The 10,200-nt window shown below is 43.0% G+C and overlaps 1 long non-coding RNA gene across 9 annotated transcripts; it reads left to right on the top strand.

The window, feature by feature from the left end:
- The first annotated feature begins 2,952 nt into the window (after window positions 1–2,952).
- LOC120965267 (uncharacterized) lies at window positions 2,953–9,475 on the top strand. 9 transcript variants are annotated; one of them, XR_005757877.3, is made up of 10 exons: window positions 2,958–3,639; window positions 3,737–3,808; window positions 4,320–4,651; window positions 5,205–5,275; window positions 5,652–5,866; window positions 5,962–6,074; window positions 6,273–6,420; window positions 6,539–6,739; window positions 7,437–7,560; window positions 7,671–9,475. It is a non-coding gene; the product is annotated as an uncharacterized lncRNA (long non-coding RNA). The 9 variants fall into 9 exon arrangements; XR_005757875.3 differs by having other exon boundaries at window positions 7,640–9,475; XR_012183026.1 differs by having other exon boundaries at window positions 7,437–7,564.
- The last annotated feature ends 725 nt before the right edge of the window (window positions 9,476–10,200 follow it).

Here is a 10,200-nt window from a genome sequence, read left to right as displayed (position 1 = left end):
AATAAACGGTCTGGATAGCGCGATTGAGTCGTCTTCTCCCTTTCACACACGCGTGAAGAAAAAAGAAAAAAGGAAGATCTCCATGCTCATCGCCTGTCTCGTGCCATCTATGCTCGCCGGCCACCCTGCGCCGCCCGCGCTTGGACCCGTGCTCGCAGGCCATTCTCGCGCCGTCCGCATACGCGCCTGTGCTCGCCCACCCTCGCGTCGTCCGTGCTCGCCGGCCACACTCGCGTCGTCCGTGCTCGTGCCCGTGCTCGCCGGCCACCCACGCGCTGCCCGTGCTTGCCGGCCACCCCCACCCGCAGCTAATCTTCGTCGAGCCTGCAGGTCCACCATGAAAAAAAGGATGTAGCAAAAATCCTTGACAGACGTAGCAAAAACTACAAACGTTTGCAGCAAAAAAAGGCCGCCACCGTCACGAGACGCAGCTCAGCCATGAATGAATGTAGCAAAATATGTAGCCGGTTCCAGCAAAAATCGCCACCGGTACTAGCAAGAAAGAAAAACGAGGTTGTAGCACTGGTGTTGTAGAAAAAAAAACTCTCCTCCTTTCCTCAGGCGATCTGCTCGACACCGATCGCAGCAAAATGAGACACCGGTGCTAGCAAATTTTGACACCGGTTGTAGCAAAAAACGTTGGATGACCGTGGCTACAAACTCCGGCGAACTCGGGTTGCAGTTCTGACGAACGTGGTTGCAGCTTTTTTGGTGAACGGTTGTAGCATTTGTCGGCACCCCTTGCCGGTTGTAGCTCCGGTGTGCGTACGCTGTAGCATTTTTACAAGCTGGTTGTAGCTTTTGTAGTACGTGGTTGTAGCATTCTCGACCCCCGTCGTCTCAGCATCCTCGCTCATCGTTGTCGTCGTCGCCGTGGCCAGTTGCAGCACCAATAATTGCCGGTTCCATCTTGTGGGCGCCGCGGTTGCAACACCCGCCGAGGTGTGGCCATGTCTGGTGAGGCAGACAGAGCTCCAGTGCGCGGATCCGAGCGGATCTGGCCGAGGACGATTGGACCGGCTGATTCCCGTGGTGGCGGTGCCCTGGGAGCCTCCATGCGGCGACGGTTGACAACGGTGATGCGGTCCCTGAGAAAGAGGAAAGAGATGTGGAGCGATAGGAGAAAAAAAGAAGGAAGAAGGAGAGAGGAAGATGCGGTGTGTGCGGGCCCTTTGGTTGTGTGGCGCGTGCGTGGCAAGGTGTCGGCCGAGCGTTCGGCCGAGGCACCGAGGCGAAACGTTTTCCTTTCTTGATGGTGCTTCAGTGGACTGTGCGTTTCTACTACCTGCTGAATGCTGCGTAGCCGATCGTGCAGGCAGCGCTGATGAAAGTGATACAACAAAAGTGTCGAGTCCGGGTCCCTCCATTTGCGTTAGCACGTCCGAAAACTCCTGCATGTGGGAATCCAGCTCGCCAAACTGGCCCATGAAATTCTCGTCCGATAATTGCATGCGTTCTGATCTCTGCCAGTCCAGCGAGTCTACATGGCCCTCCACAGTTAGTTGCATGAGATCCATCCCATCTTCCTCGGGCCGTGGGTCATTGGATTCCGCCGCGGCCGCATGCCCACAGAAGTTCCCAGCCAATATCTTCATCTTTTATCTTTTAGCTAATATTAAAGGGAGAGGCGTTTCTTCACTTTTTTCCGTCTCATAAATGTTTCGTACGTTGTCGTCTGAAAAAAAATGCATGGAAAGACTGACTCGAACCGTGGTCTCCCACAACACGGATGCACAACCATCGCGCCAGGCTATTGCCTTTGGTGTACAAGCGGAAGTTCACCTATTATTACGGACGGCGGTAGCTCGCCTCGCTGTAGGCAGCAGTTTCGTGGGCCGGCCCATTCGAAAGGATGACGTCCCACATATTTTTATTCTTTTATTTGTACTTTCTGTTTCTATTTTTTCTCTTTTGTTTGTACTTTCTGTTTCTATTTTTTCTCTTTTGTTTGTACTTTCTGTTTCTATTTAAAAAATGAAATCATGTATTTTAAAATGTTAAACATGTATAAAAAATATTTTTGATGTAAAAGAAAAATCTACAATGTGTATGAAAAAATAGTGATCAAAACATGTATTTGAAGAAAATGTTAATCATGTATTTAAATAATGTTAAACATACATAAAAATGTTTCATATGTATATGAAAATAGTACAATATGTATGAAAAAAGTGGACATCAAAATACATATTTCATGAAATTTTATCCATGTATTTTTTTAAAAGAACCTGTATAATCATATATTAGGTTGTACAATATGTAGAAAAAACTAGACATCAATAGGCGGGTGTGGATGTGTACAAGGTGCATGCATGCACACGACATAGCATCACATCTTCACCAACTACCGCGTCAACTAGCCGACTCCCGCACCGATGCGCTTCTATCTTGGGCACCATCGGGTATGAGCCCACCTCATTTGCCCCACTACCATCGCTGGGTGGCATCGTCCAGAGGCTGGTGTGTCGTGCCGGTGAATGTTCTGAAGGACACGATAATTTTCTCTTCCGTTGCAACGCACGGGCATATGTGCTAGTGATCGCTCATGGGAATCCCCTGTCACTTCCTGCAGTCTTGTCTGTCCTGGCCCTGTTCGCATCGGTAGCTCAACCGAGCCAACCAGAACTCTCCAACCCGTCTGGGCCGTCTCTGCTGTTAGCGGGCCCCCCGTGTGCATCTCTATCTTTTCTGTCCGGCCCCGCCATCTCTACTCCTAATGTCTCAGTTGATAGTCTCCGTCGGTTAATTTTTGTCCCACCTCCCTTGATTTATTTTTGTCCTACCTCCTCTGGTTTATTTTGGTCCTCCCTCCCACCTCACAGCGATCCCCCACGCCCGTCAAACCTCCCATCGCACCAGAAAAAAACGGCCGAAAAAAGAACAACGAAAAAAGATCCCCGACTTCACGCACGAGCGAGAGTGCCCTCGAACGAGGCCTCCGGATCCCTTCGCCGCCAGCCCCCACCTCCTCCTCTGCTCCCGGCGCCGCTCGCCCCCCCATCTCCTCCCCCGATCCCGGCGTCATCCCGCCCCCACCTTCTCCCTCACTCCCGGCGCCGCCCCGCCCCCACCTTCTCCCTCACTCCCGGCGCCACCCGACCTCCAACCTCCCTGGATCCCGGCTCCCGGTGCCCCCCGCCCCCCATCTCCTCCCCTGATCCAACTAAACATCCCGTAAACTGAAAAAGAGGGTGATTGGTTAAGATGCTGAAGCAGCTAACAAGGAGGGGCAGACGCGTGAACGAGATGGGAAGAAAACTCACTTTGCCCCTCCTCCAAGCACATCAGCGACTCTTCGATCTGCTTCTCACCCTCGCAAGATATGAGATTCTTATATACCATTGTTGCATCCTGTTGCACACATGCAATTCTATTGTTTTGTGTAAGAGCCATTGACTTTTGTGGAGAAGTTCGCGTCACGAGGGAACTCTGCTATCAAGGTCGCCATGTCAGCGAGCTCGTTGGCGTCGTACTGCCCCAACAGGAGTGCCATCGGGTCGGCGGCGCTGCTGGCGGCTGCAACCATGGATGATGGAAATTGTGAGTCCTGCAAAATCTGTACGTGGGTTAGGATAATAGGTTGAGCCATCTGTTCCTCTACAGTCAAACGCTTGATTGGGATGTTCTATCCATGAAGGGGTAGGTTTGCACTATTCAATTTCGCAATGTGTCGTTTCTGCCATATAGCTTATATTGTTTTGTACAATAATTAGTCATATTAACTCATTTTCTGTAGATCAGATTCATGAAACTCGACCTGTTGAAGAAGTTTCAGTCCAGCTTCACTCACCGCCTTTCATTGTCATCGGTAAGTCCCATGCTCCTTTTGTCCTGAATATACCATGCAATAAATTTCTATCAGGCAAAAAATGTCGTGTCTTGACACCTGCCAATATCCCTTTCTCATGTGTGAACCATACACACTTTTAGTTTATGACCTGATGTGTGTACGAAAAAGTATATCAAAACTGGATGATCTTCTGTAACAGTCCGGCTGTGGATGAAGTTCAAAAGGATTCAATAGCTATGGGCAGAAAAGATATAAAAAGGAAGTTGTTCAAAGCAGTGCATCACTTCCGATGGCAAAGAACAAATTGACATTACAAGCCTGATTGAGACTTACAATACACTAACACTTTAACAAGCTGCGACCACTAATATTATAGTTTAGTACAATCATATTCCTTAAGTATTATAGCCTAGAAAGCCAGATTATAGTCGTCACCACATTAATCAAATTCTTGTCTTGAGCAATATAGATAGATAAATAACAATAGCAACTATGTTTTTTTTGCAATTACAATATGCTTAATCTGCAGAGACAACCGGCATTGCTCAGAACGCCACATCCCCGGCCTACTCTCTCTTCACCCGTCAATGCTCATGTGCTTTGACCCTCCCCGACCCCTCCCAGCAAGCAGTAGAGTCTCTCTTGTTTGAGCTCCACCGGGCCGGCGGCGGCGACGTCCATGTTCGTTGGGCGGAGCACAACGCTGGGGTTGAAGTCCACCATGCTGCTACTGATGATGAGGCTCTCCTCCTTTGTCCACCGGTTATCAGACAACTGCGTATGAGACGTCCATCGTCGTACACTCATTTGATCGTGCTGATGCGCCTGGCTGTGGGATGGCTTCTGCTGGGATGCTCCGAGGTGAGGCCAACTCATGAACTTGCTAAGACGTCTTTACCTTAAATTACAATTTCTTATTATGATCTTGAACGAATACTAAGGCTTGCATCTTTTATAAAGCTTGCCAGTTACTGTGTAGTTTCAGTTAACATGAAAGTCACCTGTGGTGAATCTCTTTTCTTGTCCACAGATTTCATGAATCCATTATGACGAAATAGGGTGGCCGCCCACTTTATTTCACGAATCCATTATCGCCTACAGAATAACGTCCTGGCCCTCCCAGTTTGAGTGATTCTCTTTATTTTGCTATATCTCAACTGTACATGCATGGTTTATGTTCACCGGCCCGTGCCCCCATGTCTCCTCACGTTAATGTGGCTGCTGGCCGCGGGACTGACGAGGAGGTCATGGTGGAGCGGTGGTGCTGGCTGTGGCCTAGCAGGATATCATAAGTTCTCCCTTGTTCTTTTGTGTTTGAATCAGATTTAGTGGTTCTTGATTTTACAGGCATGCATCGATCTTTCTCCTGTTCTGTATGTAGGATACACTTAATGTTTTATGGAATGTTCTGCAGATTTTTAGAACACTAAGGGCATATCTTGGCTTGAATGCTGCTGGGTCGATGAACGTCATGCAACATCGCAGGTGAGTGCTCCTCTCCCCTTTCCCTCTATGCTAAAAATTAGTTCCAATTTCCATGCAAGTTCGCCAATTTAGATCTAGAGGTAAAGGTTCTGTACGAGGTTAGTTAGCAGGGTCTTGCTGGTGACTACTTGAACTCAAGTTGGACAACATATGCAATGTCCAATTCAGCGAGATATCATGACTCGATTTCACTTTCATTCCACAGTTGAGATCATAATTTGATTGATATCATGACTCGATTTCACTTTCATTCCACTTTTATAGATATAGATTGATAACATCTAATGATGTTATAGGATATATATAATAATTAGAAAAAGAGACACCACATGTTTTATGGATCAAAACTGATACTTGCTCATGCTTGCATCTCAAGGAATTTTAAATTCCAAATACAGGTGTGCATGTGTCCACTTGGAAGCTACTTGTTCGTGAGTTGTTCGAGATGAAAACCCAGTCTATATGATGGACTGCTCTCCTATTTTTTTATGTGTGCGCTTGCTCCGTGCTCTTCTGTTCCCAGCAGGCTATTGTGTTGATCCGTGGGAATTTCTTTTTACCCCTGCCATTGCTTTGCTCTGTAAAACGCAGGTGTTCCCAATACTTTTCTTTTATAAAAAAGCTGGGCTGTCATAGCCTTTTCTCTGGAAGCGTTGATCGTTAAACTACTAAAATGTCTCCTATAGGTTTTGCTTACTCGTGACTGTATGTTGGCTTCGTGCTGGTGGGCTATAGTTCTCCTGTCACAAATCATGGAGACATTCATCCTCGCAGATTTCTGCTCCTGCTATGTGAAAAGGTAAATTCCCAATGAACGAACCCCCTGAATAAAGTGATGTCCATTTCAAACGAACAAGCTTACTTGTCTTAGGTGGAGTGTCAATCATTTTGTTACTTATGAAGTACTCATGACATTTATCTAACTAATTTCATTGACACGATTTGATTGATGAAAATGTATCGCTTCTTCTTTGGTTAACTATTAATTTCTATTCAGGGCAATCCACAACATGAATATACATGTAGCAATGGTGTGCCCTTGGAACGTCCTGCAGTAAGCCCTCTCAAAGAATCCTTAGGAAGTGTTCCTAGAGTTCGGTGGATATGACCGGAGTGATATTTTCATAAGGAAGTCCAAGGCACAAGTATGTATCACCCTAAGACGAATTTCTAATCATCTTAGTACAGATTCTGAGCAAGAAACATCTTAAAGTAAATCATGTGCTGCTATGTACGTCATGATGCTTCCTCCTGTTCATCCAGGGGCTATAAATGTTAAGGATTGCCTGACTGCGACAACTATTGGGTTCCATCTCACCACGCAGTGTTGCAATAAGGCCATTGATCCAGTGTAGTTGTTGGGCATGCACATTGTGGAATGGTTGTAGCAACTCGCTGGACTGCGGATCAGGCCATTCCCTTCCTCAGCAGAGCAGTCGGGCAATTTTTGGACTACAGAATTAGGTAAGTAATTGAATATATTTTTATGATCTGAAAAGCTTTCCATTTAAAGGTTTTGCGATACTAGACCTTTTCTTTTGTAAACAAAGACTAGAACCGTGGAAGAAGTTACTGAGTTAGCCTAATCTAAGATAGAACAGATGCACTTTTGGAAAGCTTTTTTGATTGCTAAATCCGGTTATCAGAGCTAAGAAGCAACTTTTCTAAACATATAGTTTGACAAGTTGTTACTCTTTGTGCACTGTGTGTGCTGCTTCTTTTGATCGTTCAGAGCTGAAGGTCATTTCTGCTCTAATATTATACATTTTCATTAGCATGACGCAAGGTTAATTTATTTCTTCTTATCTTGTGTTATTTATTTTTCAAATATTATAAACCGCTGATGCCCGAATCCTGCTTTAATTTATTCAATTGAATGTAAAGTTCTCTCCTTCAATATTCTAATGCTTTACTAATTTGTCATATGTGAGAAACTGAGAAGAAGGGCGCATGCACAATTTATACCAGCATCACATGCCAAATTGGTTTCTCTTTGTGTTAGTTTTCTTCTCAAATTGGCAAGTTGTAGAGATCAGATTCTTTTCCCTTCAAACGAATATAAAACGCTCTTCTTTACTTTCCGATTCATTTATTTATTTTTGACACTCTGTTCGTTTAAAATTTTGAAGTTCAAATGAATAAGTATGTTTTTATTGTGTAGTCCCGAGAGATGAAGTAAGAGCTGCAGTTGACCATGTTGTCCAAACATGGCTTGATCCAACAAACAAAATGACTTGATTAATTGGGCTTATAAGTTGGTTGCATCAACTGATAGATGCACTAATGTATGTAAGTGAAATTATCTCCTTGAGTCATGACTAGCATATTTCCTTGCTTGATGAAGGTTCCATCTCTACATAATAGTTTTCTATGCATATGAAACTGCTCTATATAGACAAAAGGTGGACGACTACAAATCCAGTGACCGTTGCTCCGTTGTGGACATGGGAGTCGTCTGAATTTTGTCGTCCATATAGCAAGGTTCCTATGCATATCCTGTCAAGTAAATCTTTTCATGAAAATATGAGGTGGGCCGTGGGCATCAATCTTTCGCAGGTTCAGGGTTGAAAATGTCGACAACTTTGTATGGTTGAAGGATATTCCAAGAATTCCCACTCTTGCAAGAAAACAACTTGGCTCACTTATGATAAGATGTTCTGGTGTTAAGTTTCTCCTCTTTTATGGACCAAGAAGATGAATTATTTTGACAACATCAACTACATTTGTACTGACAAAAAAATATTGTTGCTTGGACGGTCTTACATTTAGAGGTGCACTATTATCTCTGTAGTTTATTGTTACTACTTGAAAGCTCCGTAACATCCATGCGTAGATGCACTTCCAGTCGATTTATGGTTGGCATTAAAGTTGACCTTTAAATTGAACTTGCATGTCAATACGTCATCTTAATTTTTGAGTAGAAATTCTCACTGCGCCGTGTGAACTCCACTTCAAGAATGGAACGATCAGTATTTAAATCCCCGCTTGATGAGAAACTGTCAAATAATTGTTAATCTAAAATTGTAGACAAGATACTGAGCCAATCATTTTGTAGCTTTGATAATTTAGCTCGTTTAGATTGATATTCCAGAACATCTTCTGCAACATCATTGCCAATCTTGATAGACAATAACGAAGTTAAGTAAGCACATAGTACTCTTTCCATTTACTTTGTCTATCATAGTATTTTTAGATGAAATTCATTTATCATAGTTATTAAGGAGTACTGTTCACTTGTCGAGTGTGTGATCACCCAAGGAATGTTTAGTGCTTTATCAATTGTTCACTTGACTGCATGATCTATTACTCCCACTGATCCATATTAGTTGTGCTGAAATGGATGTATCTAGACGTATATCAATGCTAGATACATCTGTTTGAGCGACAAGTAATATGGATTGGACAAAGTATCAATTTTATACAATGCTCTAAGACCAATAGGCTGAATAAGTTCCATTTCATCATTTTCTGTTTATGTATCTGTTTATTCATTTTGATGATCTGCACAAAGAAAAGAGCATGGCAACCTCCATCTTGATTGTATGATCTCGTTCATTCTTATTTTTCAGGCTGTAGGTAGATATTTGAGCCAATTTGGTACACTAATAAGAAAGTTAAAACCTAAGACATGATAAGACTGTATTGTTTATGTCTTAATGGACTTTACTTTTATGTTTTCATGACTTTTGTTCCTGTCCAAATATTACACGGTCGCATAATTCTTCCCTAACTTGCAGATGCTATCCAAGCCACATAATCCTTCCATGACTTGCAGATGCTATCTAAGCATTTGTGTTCTAATAGAGATAAATAACTTTCTTTTCATTAAATCAATAACAGCAGCACAAAGTTCAGGTCCCTGTCTCGATGGCAGACGGAATGAGGGGAAGGAGAGCTGATGCTGTGGTCATATATTTTGATGTAACACATGGCAAGTAGTGTATGCCCATTGAAATATGTCGACGATATGTAAACAAGTGTCAACAAAAACATCATTTAACCATTCAGATGTTTCTATGATTGTTAGCTGACAGAGCATTTGTTGTGATGGTGTTGGAAGCGTCGTGTATGGCAAAGGTAGATCCCGTTGTAGTTCAGAGCAGAGTTAGCACCATTCGAGTCCATTATTGAATGTGTGGATATTACCAAATGATGTATGTCTCATTTTCATATTAAAGTGTGGCTTCTATTGCAAAAAAAGCTTCCGGCAAAGCCGAGGAGATGGATTGCAAGGGGGAAGAGAAGATGTTTTCATAGATTAAATTTTGTAAGAAAAGTAGTGTGTATATACTCTCTCTATGATTTAACTTTGACCACCAAACTTAATCGATGATATATCTGTTATGTGTCATAAAATTATACCATTGGAGTTTTTTGTAATACGAATTCGATGATAAATTTTGTGACATGTAAGCGACAATTTGTTGATCAAAGTGCTTGAGTACATTTAAATTTTGAAATGTGTGTTGCCTGTGCGGTAGGTAAATTGTGATATGGAGAGTAGTATTTATTTGTCCGAGTTGGGTGGAGAAGAGACCTCATTAGTGTATCCTAGAGTGCATGGCAAAATTGAAGGTAAGTCAATTGTCAGCTTTGTCATCATTGCAGAGTAGAAGGCATGAGTTCCCTATATTTGGTCATTGTAAATATGTCCACGTCAAACTTGAATGCAGTCATGGATTTTGTCTTAACAGCAATACTCAGTGATATTTGTTGCAAAGAAATCATAAGCCGCAAGCGACATGTTGTGAATTAAAATGATTTTTTTATCAATGCATTAAATTTGTTGTTCCATGGCAACACACGGGCATTCAGATGTATCTAGATGGTAACGTTTATTTCTGTTTGGGATTCCAACGAGTATAGACTGGTAAATTTATATATTTCATTATCATAACATATAAAATACAGGTATTTATTTTTGT

The sequence above is a fragment of the Aegilops tauschii genome, chromosome 5 (assembly GCF_002575655.3).
Source record: "Aegilops tauschii subsp. strangulata cultivar AL8/78 chromosome 5, Aet v6.0, whole genome shotgun sequence".
Lineage (NCBI taxonomy): Eukaryota > Viridiplantae > Streptophyta > Magnoliopsida > Poales > Poaceae > Aegilops > Aegilops tauschii.
This window is presented reverse-complemented; position numbering and strand designations above follow the sequence as displayed.